Source organism: Gossypium hirsutum, chromosome A12, assembly GCF_007990345.1.
Source record: "Gossypium hirsutum isolate 1008001.06 chromosome A12, Gossypium_hirsutum_v2.1, whole genome shotgun sequence".
Classification (NCBI taxonomy): Eukaryota; Viridiplantae; Streptophyta; class Magnoliopsida; order Malvales; family Malvaceae; genus Gossypium; species Gossypium hirsutum.
In genome coordinates, this window is record NC_053435.1 from 100,927,388 (window position 1) to 100,941,612 (window position 14,225).

At 34.2% G+C, this 14,225-nt stretch overlaps 1 long non-coding RNA gene across 1 annotated transcript; it reads right to left on the bottom strand.

Annotated features, from left to right (window-relative positions):
- Positions 1–703: 703 nt before the first annotated feature.
- Positions 704–4,730, bottom strand: LOC121211089 (uncharacterized). The gene is made up of 2 exons (XR_005906462.1): positions 4,546–4,730; positions 704–927 (listed from the first exon to the last, which is right to left on the bottom strand). It is a non-coding gene; the product is annotated as an uncharacterized lncRNA (long non-coding RNA).
- Positions 4,731–14,225: the final 9,495 nt, after the last annotated feature.

The following is a 14,225-nucleotide window of genomic DNA, read 5'->3' on the forward strand; positions in this document are numbered from 1 at the left end:
GTCCTTTGCCTATTTTATTTATTTTATTATCTAATATAATATTTAATTTAAACTTGTCAAAAATTCAGAATCAGTGTTGTATGAATAAATAATAATAGCATATCAATTAAAATTTTTGAAAACATAAGTATTATTAAGCTGATAACTTTTACCTTTTTTTTTTTAAACAAAAAAGACTTGACTTTTTTTTTGAGTAAAAAAATTATTATATCAAAGTACTAAGTAAAGAAACTGAACTTGTTGTTTCAACATTCAAAATATCTATCACTTTCGTAGGTATTTCATTAAACACCTAGATACTTTCCTTTCGAGCAAAAGATATTTTAGCTAAAAAAATCCACAATTTTATTATCTTCTTTAAGAATATACTATAGACGTCATTTTTCAAAACTATGTAAAACTTGAAAAATCATTTTTCCAAAAAGTTGAATTTGAGCCAATCAAATTCTGAGCATAATAGAATAAAAAAAAAACTAACTTTAATCAAGATTAAAAGACCTTATGAATTAAGTTCTTTGTTAAGTCAAATTGTGCACTTCTAAAAGTTACTTTAGAATGTTGTACATTAATGTGCTTATCTGTTTTTGAATTATTATAATAATTGTTAGGGATTAATCTATATAAGTAACGAACAAGTAAAATAAAAAAAATTAAACACATAAATATTTACGTAGAAAACTTCTCTGAAAAAGAAAAAAAAAACTACGGGTAAAGGAGACTTCACTAAATGAGAAAATATGAAGAGTACAAGATGGAGAAAATAACTTAAATGAGTAAAACTCAAAACTCGATGTAGGGCCCAATTTATGCCCGGGTCTAATCAAATAGCCCAAAGCAGAAAGCCCAATTTCCCTAGTCCTAGCCCACGAATGGATTCTCCCCACGCTAGCACACCCACGAATGGCTCCTCCTCCACGTCTGCACGACCTGCGATTTGAGCAGGAAAATAGCAAAGATACAACTTGTATTCGGCTATAAAGTCTACAAATTTTCATTGTAAAGGGACCTTTTTTTTTCCCTTTCATTTTTCCAGAAAAAAAGAATACATATCTAAAAAACCAACAAATATACAGAAAAGAATTTAGAGAAATCAAAAAGCAAAGGTTGCGTTTATTTTTTGTAATGACCCAAATTTTACGGTTATCGGGAAAGTGAATTTTCGAGTCTCCATTTCTAAAAAAATAGATTCGTAAATATTTATTAAAAATATTTACGAAGTCAATTAAATGGTTAATTAGACTTTAATTAAGTAAATTTAGCTTAATTAAGAGTAATTAGTGGAAATGATTAAATTGAATTAAGTGTGAAAGTTTAATTATAGAATAAAGAAAAGTGAAGGGACTAAATAAGAAATAAGCCAAAAAGAGGTGACAAATATATGGTTAAAATAAGTTAAATGTGTACAAATATAAATGGTACACATGTATTATACATGTGTATTTACTTATTATATAAGTAAAATAATAATAATTAAAATATATTATATTAATATTATTTTATATTAATTAATTAAATAAATAAAAGTTATGACAAGTGTAAGGTGAAAAATTAATATATGTGTATTAATAAATATACACATGTATAAATAATAAATATTATAATAGTTTAATAATAAAATAAAGAAATAAAATAAAGAAATAAATGAAATGAAAGAAATGAAAAAGAAAAACAAAGCAAACGAAACAGAGAAGAACACGGGAGAAAGAAAGGAAAGAAAGAAAGAAAGGGAGAAAAGTGAAAATCAAGGTTTTGAAGCTTTAAACTTTAATAGGTATGTTAATTTAGCCATTTTTACTTAATTTCGATGTTTTAAAAGCTTTAGAACAAAGTTTTGATGAAATTAAGTTGATATTTTGAAAGTTATTAAATTTATAAATATTGTTCATGTTGAGTAAAATGATGAATTAAAGGCTAAATTGATAGAAATTCAAGTTAGAAATGAAATAAGGATTGAATTGTAAAGTGATTCATAAGTTTTATGCTTTAAGGACTAAATTGAAAGAATTTTGAAATTATGATTTTATGATGAAAAATAGATAATTATGTCTAAGTTTGGTTAAAAATTGAGTAGAAATAAAGTATGAATTAAGATAGAAAAGTAAGTGAATTTAGTTAGGATTAAATTGAAATTAAAAGTAGAAAATCAACATTTTGCACTAAGACTATTTTGGACAGCAGCAGTAGTCTAAGTTTGAAAAATCACCAAAAATTGTAGAAATTGAATTAGAGGATGAATAAAATATGGAATTAAAGCTTATTGAGTCTAGTTTCTTATAAAAGAAACGGTTTAAGCAATTGATTGTAAATTATGAGATATAATGAATTTTGTGAGACAAGGTCAGAATGAATTCGGGTTCCCCTGTTCTGAATTTGGAAAATCACCAAAAAATTGGAGAAAAATAATTATAGGGTTAAAGTTATATTTTTAGAATCCCTAATGAGTCTATTTTTAGGAGAAATCAACGGGAATATTATTCGAGTTCTGTACTGTGAGATAATTAATTTTTAGTGAAGAAGGGTCAAAACTGTCAGACAGCAGAATATGGGTGAATTTAAAGAATAAACTGTACTTAATGGCTAAACCAAAAATTCTGAAATTTTTATGGTAAGAAGATTTGTGAGTCTAGTTTCAGAAAAAATTAACGGATCTTAATTTATAATTCTGTAACTCAAGATATAAATTAGTAATGTATTAATGATTATGAATTGTATTAATTTCGTAGTCAATGTGGTACCGAAAATCTCGGCTAAGGAAGGACAAGACAAAGTCGACGGGAGTTAGCTCGAAAATTACGGTTTGTATTTCTATAATCCGGACTCAGTCATTATTTGTTATATTTATATACATATGACAATTGTTAGTGTTAGAATTATGATGTTTTACAATCGAAATGGATTGATTTTGGTATGTGATGAATTTATCAAATTTATATTGATTGAAATCATTTTGATTGAATTTATATTGATTGAAATATATATTATATATATGATTTATGTAAAAATTTGAATATTGAATGCATGTTATATTGAAAAATTATATTGATTGGAATATGAGGGAATTGATATGAATATATGAGATTTGTGATAATTGAATATTTGATATTGAAAAGTGAATTGAGTTGTATTGAATTATGAATTAATGTGAATAATTGAAATATATTTGTTGAATTGAATGAAAATATATGAAATTATGAAAATGTGTGAATATATATGATTATTAGAATGGTATATTGATGAAAGATTTATTAAATTGAGAAAGTGAATCGAATACCCTATTAACAGTATCGGACCAGATTGGATACAAATGGCATGCCATTGGATCTATGATGTGATGAGGAGATTTGTAGTTCGGCCGAGAAGATGTTTCTGTTATTATATACTTCGGTTTATCTGAAGAGGCATTTAATGCCTTATTGGTGTGTTTGGGAGGATATGATATACTGGTGTGTTATGGAGGATTTATAATATTCCGGGTGTGTTTGGGTTGGATATTCTGGTGTGTTTGGGAGGAATCCACGTATCTATCAGAGTCCGAGTCTTGTTAATAGGGGTAAATAAGTGAAAAGATAAATCGAGTGAATTTGATTGATTGAGTTATTGGAATGAAATGAGAAATTGAATTGAGAATTGAAATTGAGATATGAGATTGAAAACATGAACCAAAAGGTTCATGAAATGAATGAAGTTCAAATGGACGATGATTGATGTTAGAATGAATTAAAATGGTATATTGTTAAGAAGTAAAGTGTGAATACAAATGAATTGTGAATATATTATAAAGAATTTATAAGGTAAGCAAATGAAAAGAATTGAGCAAATATGTTGTTGTGTTTGTTATATGGCTTGTATAGAATTTTTATGGTAAGTAAATGAAACTTATCTATAAAATAAATGAATAGTTATATTTGTTATTGTGATTTTAAGTTTAATTGTTATATTATCAAGTGTTCGGATTATAGAAATACCACTGAGTGTATACTCAGTGTACGGTTTGTTTCCGTGCGCAGGTTAAGTTAAGGCTAGACTGTCGAATCAGCATTCCAGGCCTATCCCGAATTCAATGAGGTAAAGTATGTTGAGTATTGATAATGGCATGTACTTAGGATGTTTAATGAGAGTCATTTAAGTTGTAAAAGTATTGATGAACTAAGTAAATTATGGCTGGCAACGGTATATAGTATGGATTTTGAAATATAAAAAAAAATTCGTATTGATTCTAAATTAGTTCCAAATTGAATTTACTGTCCATATTGGACCGCGATGGCCCATTAAAGGGACGACATCTTAAAACTAGGATGAGTATGAATATTTATTTTAATTAATGACTGAAATTGGACTGTACTGACTAGTAATGTTTCGTAACACTGTTTCGACGACGGTATAGGGTTAGGGGACGTTACATTTTTTTAGATTTCTTTTGCTGTTATTGATGTTCTCTTTTCATGGGTTTATTTTGAGTTTTTTCAAAAATGGACATAGAGTTTGAAGTTTTTTCAAAAAAAATATATATATAAAAAAAAGAAAGCGAAAAGGGGTCGAAGATACCTGGTTGTAGCTCCTCCAGTTGGATCGAGGCGGATTAGTAACAGGGGGGCTGATCCATTTGTGCCCTAACAGAGTAGAAAGGGTAGCAGAATAGAAAGGGAGAAAATTTTTTTTTTCCCTTTTGGTTCGCGACAGATAACTTTTGGGAGGGGGGAGTTTTCTTTTATGCATAAACCAAAAGGGAAATTTATTGCGTTAGTTCCCTTCCCATTTGTGCTGGCTTTTGATTAAGCCTTGATTGCATCTTATTTATTTTTAAATTATGTCTGAAATTTATGCGCTACTTCATCTAGGTCCTCCTTTAAATGCTGCGTCTCAAGACTTGGGATATTTGCGTTTTAAATCCTTGTTTATATGAGCATATCCCTTTTTAGCCTTTGACTTTGTTTTAGTAATTTTCTTAATTTGTAAATTGTCCTTTAAATTTTATTTTGGTTTCAATTGAGTTTTTTAGTTTATGCTTTATTCTTTGTAATTCTTTCTCTTTTTTTTTCCCGTCTAAAAATTTGCTATATATATTATTATTATTCGTTTTTAAATTTTTTTTCTTGATATAGTATTTTAAAACTATTTCATAGACCTTATGTTGTTTTAATTTGTTATTTTTTTGTTTGTATAAACTTTTAAATTGTTCTATTATAAAATTTTATTTGTATTTTGAAGTTTTCTTTTATACATATCTCTTTATTTTGAAAATTGATATGATATTTATTTTAAATAATTTTATGCATTAATATGTTATACATTTTTGGGTATATATCTTTGTTTTTGTATTCTTTTGTGTATATATATTTTCTTAAATAAATTTATTTGTGTTTTGTATTTTCTTTTTTTAAAATCTATATATATATAATTTACCCCTTTTTTAAAGAACCTATTTCATTATGTATTATTGTTTATTTTAGACCTTTTATATTATTATTTCTGCATATACATATATTTTTACAATAAGCCTTTCTTCATTTTATGCAAATTATTTATTTAAGTTGGTATGTTATATAGAATGTATTCTGGTTTCCTTTTACCTAATATTCATTTTAAAATTCATGCATACATTACCCTTTGATATATTATTCGTTTTCCTTATTTTTTATCTATTTTTTTTCATATGCTACTTGTTTTTAAATTTTTTACATGTAATTTGTTGGTTGTATATAGATGATTTCCAATTTCTTTTTCTTCACATGATTCATCTTTTATTTATTTATTTACTTGTTACATCTTGCTTGTATCATAATATTTCTTTTAAAATTGTCTTCTAATTCATTGACCTTCGAGTATTAATATTAGTATTTATATAGTTTATGATATGTTGCCATTCCATGTACCCTAATTTGTTCATTTGTATTTCCTTATTACTTTTGATTATTCATGTAATATTATTGCCACGTATTTTTATTTCATGCTCCATATTATGCTTGTATGATTATTATTATATTAAATTTTAAATTCTAAATTTTCGTTCAACATCGATTGCTTTTACCCTTAAGTAAACCAAATGAATTTATTTTGAGCCGGTTTTATAATTGCTCATTTGGAAACTCCTCAAAACAAGGCAATGTTTCATGTTTGGAAATTCGTGAAATCGTGCCCTAACGTGCTGGGTTTCGATTTACCGTTTGACCAAATAACCGAATACCCTTTTAAAATTTCAATATGTGAGATTTGGAAACCATGAGGTGATTTTGATTTCGAGGGTTTAAGTTGTCGTATCCTAACGTGCTGGATATGATATTCTATTCCTTCGGAACAAAGGAATCTTAATTTCCAATTCGAGTTATTCAAACGTTTTAAAAGAAATCGCAATATCTTTTAAATTTTAGACATAAGGATATTGTTTAATCAATTTGGTATCAATTCTAGGCGTAACGAGGGTGCTAATCCTTCCTCGTACGTAAACGACTCCTGAACCCATTTTCTCAAATTATGTAGGCCAAAATTGATATTTTAATAAAATAAAATGTTTTATTAAGTGATCCGATCGCACTTAAACAAAAAAGATTGGTGGCAACTCCAAACTTTCATTTTAAAAAGTTGATTCCCGTTTTTCAAAATAGAAAATGGTTTCAACAACTTGACGACTCCACTGGGGATCTAAATAAGAGAGTCAAGCCGTAAAATTGATTATTTTCTGTCCTTTTGTCGAAAATTGAAAATTTGATTTGAAAATCATGATTCTTCTGTTGCATTTGTTTGTGATTCTTATGTTTGCTAGAATACTTTTGCATTGCATTGCATTACCGTTGAGGTCACACCTTTTAAGTGGGAGTGAGAAACTATGCCTTCGTGAGGTTTTCACCTCCGCATGAGCTAGTGAACTGCTTCTGGGATACATCTGTACCTATGTCTTCGTGAGGTTTTCACATCTGCATGGCCATAGGGAAATTTATTCCCCTGAACTGAACTCGATCTACATGAGCCTATAATGGGTGAGGGTTGAGGAATCTGCTGGTTAAGGTACTCTTCTTAGAACCGAGCCACATATAGTGAACTCTAAGAGCCTGCCCTAAATAGAGTTATGTTGAACCCTAGCGATTACCCAAATAGGTATTTGATTATTTTCTATTTCCTTTGATTTTTATTATTCGATACTGACTTGTTTTGTTTTGTTGTGGCAATGATTGCATGTAATTTCATATTAAAGAGGTGTCAATTCCGGTTCAATTACTAAATTAGAAAGCTTGTCATGGAGAGCGAATTTCTTGATAAAGTAGAGGATAATGCGGTTGTCCGTATGTGGTCAGAGAATGTGCAACTTGAGAAAGGGGATAGCCTAGCTGAAGGGTATACGTCGGAGTTGTGGGACTTCACTCATATCAGTGTGACACAAAATGAGTTCCGGAAATTGAGGGATATATGAGCCTGTTGGGATGATGAGACTAAGCAACTATTCTACCAAAATTTCGGCGACCTACTTTACTTGCTCGACATCAAGGTAGACAAGCACTTGTTCCTGGTTATGGCTCAGTTTTGAAACCCTGCATATAGTTCTTTCACTTTTGGGAAGGTGGACTTGGTGCCAACTGTGGAGGAGTATACAACTTTGCTTCATTGTCCAAAGGTTCAAGTCGACAAAACTTATTCTAGGGCTACTAATGGCCCAAACTTTGTAAAGAAATTAATAAGTATCACCGGGATGAGTGAACAGTGGGTTACAGCCCGAATTCAGCAAAAGGGTGATGGTAAATGCATTCCTTGGATGAGTTTGAGAGACCTGATCGTTGCACATCCAGATATAAAGAAGAAAGTTGACGTCTTCGCCTTGAGTATCTATGGTTTGGTAATTTTCCCCAAAGCTTTAAGGCATATAGATGAGGCAGTTGTTGACTTATTTGATCGACTTGACAAACGGGTCACACCGGTGCCGGTAATTTTAGCCGAGGCATTTAGATCTTTAAGTGCATGTCGGAGGGCAGGTGAAGGTAGATTTATATGGTGTGCGCAGTTACTATTGGCTTGGTTCCATAGCTATTTTTAGAAGGTGGATAAAGTTTCCTATCGTGTTTTCTCCGAGAATTACTCCACGTTAAAGGAGATAACAGCCACGCTCAGGAGAGATGACATATCAGAAGAGAATTGGATCGCGCTCCTTCAAAATCTCTAAGAAGAGGACGTTGAGTGGAGAGCTCCTTGGTTGGTTCCCGACGAGATCCTCTATCGGTGTGGGAGTTTTGATTGGGTACATCTGCCTAGAATTTAGGGAGCCGTTGGATATGCCCCTTTGCTCGTTTTAAGACAATATAGATCAATGTAGTTTATACCGGCGACACATGGGCTAGCTCAGAGTGAGTTCTCCTATAGGGGGACAATTATAAGAAGAAGGTTTGAGAGATTTCTGATGCATGGAAGCAAACATGTTGAATGAAGAGATTGGTTGTAGGTTCAATGATGACTCTTGAATACAAGGGGTGGTTGAATAAAAAGATTAATGATAATATCCCTGAGTCGAGTTCAAAGGGTGTTCGACTGATGGAAGAATACTTGTAAGTAATCCCTTCCGAGCTAGAAATCTTAAAGTAGGACTTCGAAGAGAGAAATTCGGAGTTAGGGAAAAAGATAGAACGATTGGAGGAGGAAAAGATGTATTTAAGGTTAGATGCCGATGTTCAAAAACTCGAGGCTGAGAAGTTGAGAAAAGGGAAAAGAAAGGTTGAAGAATACTTGGATAGTTTGAAGACTGATTACAAGAAGCTGCGTATGTCGATGAGAACTGCTGGATTGGGAAAGATATCAGAGCAGTGGCGACAAGAAGTTCAAGAAGAAAAGGCTAAAGCTGATCAGTGGGAGAAGAGGTTCCATGATGCTCGAGCACACGAAAATGTCCTAAAAAAGAGCTTGGTTGAGGGCCAAGATGAGAAGGATATGTTAGTAGCTCGGGCAGCGAAGTTAGAAAAGGCACTGCATTAGTATCGTGGTCATAACTCTGATATTGAATTAAGAGCCAGCCTGAGCAGGATCGAGGATTTGAAAGAAAAGGTAGAAGAACTCGAGACTGCGCTACAGAATTGTGAACTTCGAATTGAATTCTTTGAGTCGAATAATGAGCAGTGGAAGGAACAGCTCCGTCGGTCGTAAGACCAATGCCAGGGATAAGGATTACGTCATGGGCGAAGCTATAACTCAGATACAAGAGGTGGCCGATCATGTACAGACCTTAGCAGTTTAGGCTGACGTGCTAAGTGTAATATGAGTTAGAGTTAGACCGGGGTCGTGAGCTAGCCTGCCTTTTTAAGAGAGTTAAAACTTTAAGCATTAGGGCAAAGCCGTATATATGATCTATTTTATGTAAAGGTTTTTGTTTTCTAATAAAGTTTCTAAATGAAATTGGAGCAAAATCGATGACTTTTTTAGTTTTGCATTCATCTCATGCATTTGCATTTCATCGCATCATGTGCATTAAATTTCACAAATGAACCTTAATTAATTGGAAATCATATTATAGTTACCCTGGAACATCAATACTACACAGAAAAAAGCCAAAGCTATGGATCAAAGGTTGAAAAAATTAGAGCAAATGCAAAAAGAGATGCAGGATCAACTGCAAGTACAGATGCAAGAACAGTTGGCCAAAATTCAGCAGGATATGAAGGATCAGTTGCTAGAATCTCAAAAGAAGATGGTAAGCCAATTGACCCAGTTACTAGTTAGAAGGTCGGAAAAAGGGAAGAGTCCCATGATCAATACTGAGGACGACAGCAAGGACCTTGCTTACCCTCCAGGTTTCACTCCAACGAATACCCAAGCTCCATCTCAAAGGGTGTTTGTCAATTTTAGACCCTAGTGTCAGACTGACACTTCGGCACCGATAAACTTTCAAACGGGCTCGTGTTCCAACCCTGAAGACAATCGGGAAAATCCTATAGTCCTTAACTTCGATGATGTAGCGAAAACAAGAAGGGCAAGAGCGGAACTCCCAAAACAACTAGAAGACCGATACAAATGGCTGGAGGAGAAATTCAAGGTGTTGGAAAGCGCTGATTATCATTGCGGAATGGATGCCAAGGAGTTGAGCCTGGTCCTAGATTTGGTACTCTTTCCGAAGTTCAAAATGCTAGAATTTGAAAAATACAACGGAACCAGCTCCCTTTGAGGCTTACATCACAATGTTTTGTCAGAGGATGACTGGTCATGTCAATAATGATCAGTTATTGATTCATTGTTTCCAGGACAGTTTGACTGGGGCTGTGGCCAAATTGTACAATCAGCTGAATCGTACCCAAGTTAAATCATGAAGGATTTAGCACAGGCCTTTATGAAGCAATATGGCTATGTGACGGACATAGCGCCTGACAGGATCACATTACAGAACATGGAGAAAAATTTGAGTGAAGGTTTCAGGTAATATGCTCAGAGGTGAAGGGAAGTTGCTACACAAGTCCAACCGCTACTATTGGAAAAAGAAACAACCATGCTTTTCATTAATACCTTGAAAGCACCTTTTATCAATCACATGCTAGGAAGTGCAACTAAGAGTTTCGCGGACATAGTGATGTTCGGTGAAATGATAGAGAATGCGATAAGGTGCGGAAAAATAGAGGCTGAGGAAAACACCAAGGGTCGGCCCCGAAGAAGTGAGAAAATGAAGTCAGCAATGTGAGCATGGGTTATGCAAAACCAATCATGGTAAACCAACTGAAAACAGTAGCCACGGGCCAGCAAGCTTCGCCAAGGTAAGAGCCCAATACAAAGCAGAACACGGAGAAGCTCTAGTTTACTCCCATTCTAATAACGTATCGAGAGCTGTACAAAAGTCTATTTGATGCATACGTTGTATCCCCTTTCTAATTAAAACCGTTACAACCTCCATACCCCAAGTGGTACGATGTAAGTGCTCAATGTGAATATCATACGGGAATTGCGGGACACTCGATAGAGAACTGCACCTCTTTCAAAAGGTTAGTTGAAAGGCTCATCAGTGTTGTGAAATTTGATGATGCACCTGGTGTAGGAAATTCGTTACCTAATCATACTGATAATGGGGTAAACACGATAGTCGAGAATATGGGGAGGAGAATTAAGTTGAATACTGTAGAAGTAAGAACCCCGTTGAGAGAGGTTTGGAGGAAAATTATGGAAATAGGGTTAATCATGCAGGATTTGGGGAACAAATTTTGAGAGGCGAGGAATTACTGTGAGTTCCACAATAAGAGAGATCACGAGATTGAGAGATGTAATGAATTTAGAGCCCTGGTATAGGGTCTTATAGACAACAAAGAGTTGGTGTTCTTTGAATTTACTAAAGAGGAAGATGTATGCATATCGGAGGAGGGGGCGATGGAGAAGGTCTCTGAGGTCAATCATCCGGTGGTGATCATTTCATGACCGGGAAACAGTGAAGCCGGAGCAAAAATTACACCTAGAGTTGTAATTTAGAAACCCGTGGTTTTTCTTTATAAGGATAGGAAAAGGGTGCCTTGAAATTATAACTGCAATGTGACATCATCAGGAGATGGGAGTCCGGTCAGCACGCTAAATACAAAAGCCAAGTCTATAAAAGGAAAATCTTTGGTGATTGAAAAAGGGAAAGAGAAGCTGGAATTATCTATTAATAAACCTGTAACGAAGAAAGAGACTAATGAATTCTTGAAATTCCTAAAACACAGCGAGTATAGTGTGGTGGAACAATTACACAAGCAACCGACGCGCATATTGGTGCTAGTTTTGCTCTTAAACTCAGAGGTATATTGTAATGCGTTGATAAATGTGTTGAACGAAACCTATGTTGTTGATAAATTTCGGTAAACAAAATAGACCGCATTGTCAACAACATAAGCGCCGATAACTTCATCTCCTTCAGTGACGATGAGATACTGCCAGGGGGCATGGGATCCATCAAGGCTCTGCACATCACTACTCACTGCAAAGGGTATACATTACCAGGAATATTAATTGATAATGGACCGACATTGAACGTCTTGCCCCTGTCCACTTTGAACAAGTTGCCTATAGACAACTCTCATATGAAGATATACCAGAACATAGTAAGGGCATTTGACGGTACCAAAAGGAAAGTAATGGGAAGGATGGGAAGGATTGAAGTACCTTTTCTGATCAGACCAAACGCATACGAGGTAGACTTCCTAGTGATGGACATCACGCCTTCTTATAATTGTTTATTGGGGAGGCCTTGGATTCACTCGGCAAGGGTAGTACCATCATCATTGCACCAAAAGCTAAAGTTGGTGACGGAGGCCCGGCTGATAACGATAAATATGGAGGAGGACATTATTGCATCCTTCACTAGTGATGTGCCGTATATAGAAAATGATAGTAAGGTAATAGAATGTTCTTTTCGATCATTAGAATTTGTAAATGCAACCTTCATCATCGAAGGGAGTAGGGTCCCAATGCCAAAAATATCCAAAGCTACGAGGATGAGCTTGCAATTAACAGTTGGAAAAGGGGCATTGCCTGGAAGAGAACTTGGGAAGTATCTTCATGAACGAGTTGAGGTGCCGGTCTTGGCTGATAAACAGGATCGCTTTGGCTTAGGGTATAGGCTAGATGCAAAGTAAAAGAGAAAGGATATGGAAATGAGGTAGGAGAGACGAAGAGAACGGTTGAGTGGGGTAGAGGTCAAATGGTAATTAATGACTTTTCCCCATATATCCAATACATTTGTGTCAGGAGAAATTAACTATCCTAAACTGAAGATTACAGGAGAAGTAACGGCCGAAGATTTGATGGAAAATTTGAGTATCAACGTCATATCTGAAGAGAAAGTGATGGGAAGAGATTTAGCAAGCATTCGCCCTTATGAGCTTGGAAGTGTTTTGAATAACTGGACTGTGGAAGAAATTCCTGTAGTTTTTAGACCTAATACAGAGTAATGTTCAAAACATACTTGTTGTTTTAAAGCCTAGAAGCAATAAGAATCTTTTGTGAAATAGGCTCATGTTCAAAATGTCTTTATTTCAATATAAATACACTTTTATGTCTTATTCTGAGCAAATGATCTTTTATCTTGAGCAAATATTCTTTTCTTGCATTTCATTTATAATCATGCCATACAAATAAGCTATTCTTAGATTCATTTATTTTTTGGATATCCTTTCATGTCTATAATAGGTCTCTAGATATCAATGACATGAGTGATGTTGTTACGGATCCAGAGTTCCCTTTTGAGCGAGACATGTGTCTGGAGGGATCTCAGGATTTTGAAGATGATAGAGACTGTAACTTACCTTCAGATTTGTTAAGGATGGTAGAGTAGGAAGAGAAACAGATCCTACCCAATAAAGAGTCAATCGAGAATGTGATATTTGAAGAAGGGAAATAGGTGAACATTAAAACTTGCATAAATGAGGGAACAAGACGGGACCTCATTGAATTACTGCAAGAGTTCAAAGATATCTTCGTGTGGTCGTATCAAGACATGCCTGGGTTAAGCACTGATATTGCGGTGCATTGTGTCCCCCATAAAAGAAGAGTGCAAGCCTGTTCAACAGAATCTTCGAAGGATGAGACTCAATGTTGCAGTAAAAATAAGGGAAGAGGTTAGGAAACAATTTGATGCTAGGTTTTTACAAGTAGTTAATTTTTTCAGAATGGGTAGCCAACATTGTCCCCGTCCCTAAGAAAGATGGAAAAGTGCGGATGTGTGTAGATTACAGAGACTTAAACAAGGCCAGCCTAGAGGACAACTTCTCACTGCCTCACATCAACACTTTGGTGGAAAACACGACAGGTTACTCACTGTTCTCCTTCATTGATGGTTTCTTTAGGTACAATCAGATAAAGATGTATCCTGAAAACATGGAAAAGACCACATTCATAACCTTATGGGGAACTTTTTGCTATAAGGTGATGCCATTCGGGTTGAAGAATGCGGGAGCAACATATCAAAGAGCCATGGTAACCTTGTTTCACGACATAATACACAAGGAAATTGAGGTTTACGTCGACGATATGATCGTAAAATCCTGAACAGAAAAGGGGCATGTACAGGTTTTAAGAAAATTGTTCTTAAGGCTGAGAAAGTTTCAGCTAAAGCTAAATCCAACAAAATGTACATTTGAGGCTAGGTTAAGAAAGTTACTCGGTTTCATAGTCAGTGAAAAGGGAACTGAGGTCGACTCTAATAAAGTCAAGGCTATACAAAAAATTACCTCCGCAGCGCACTCAGAAGGAAGTTCAAGGTTTCCTGGGAAGACTAAATTATATCACCCGATTCATTTCAC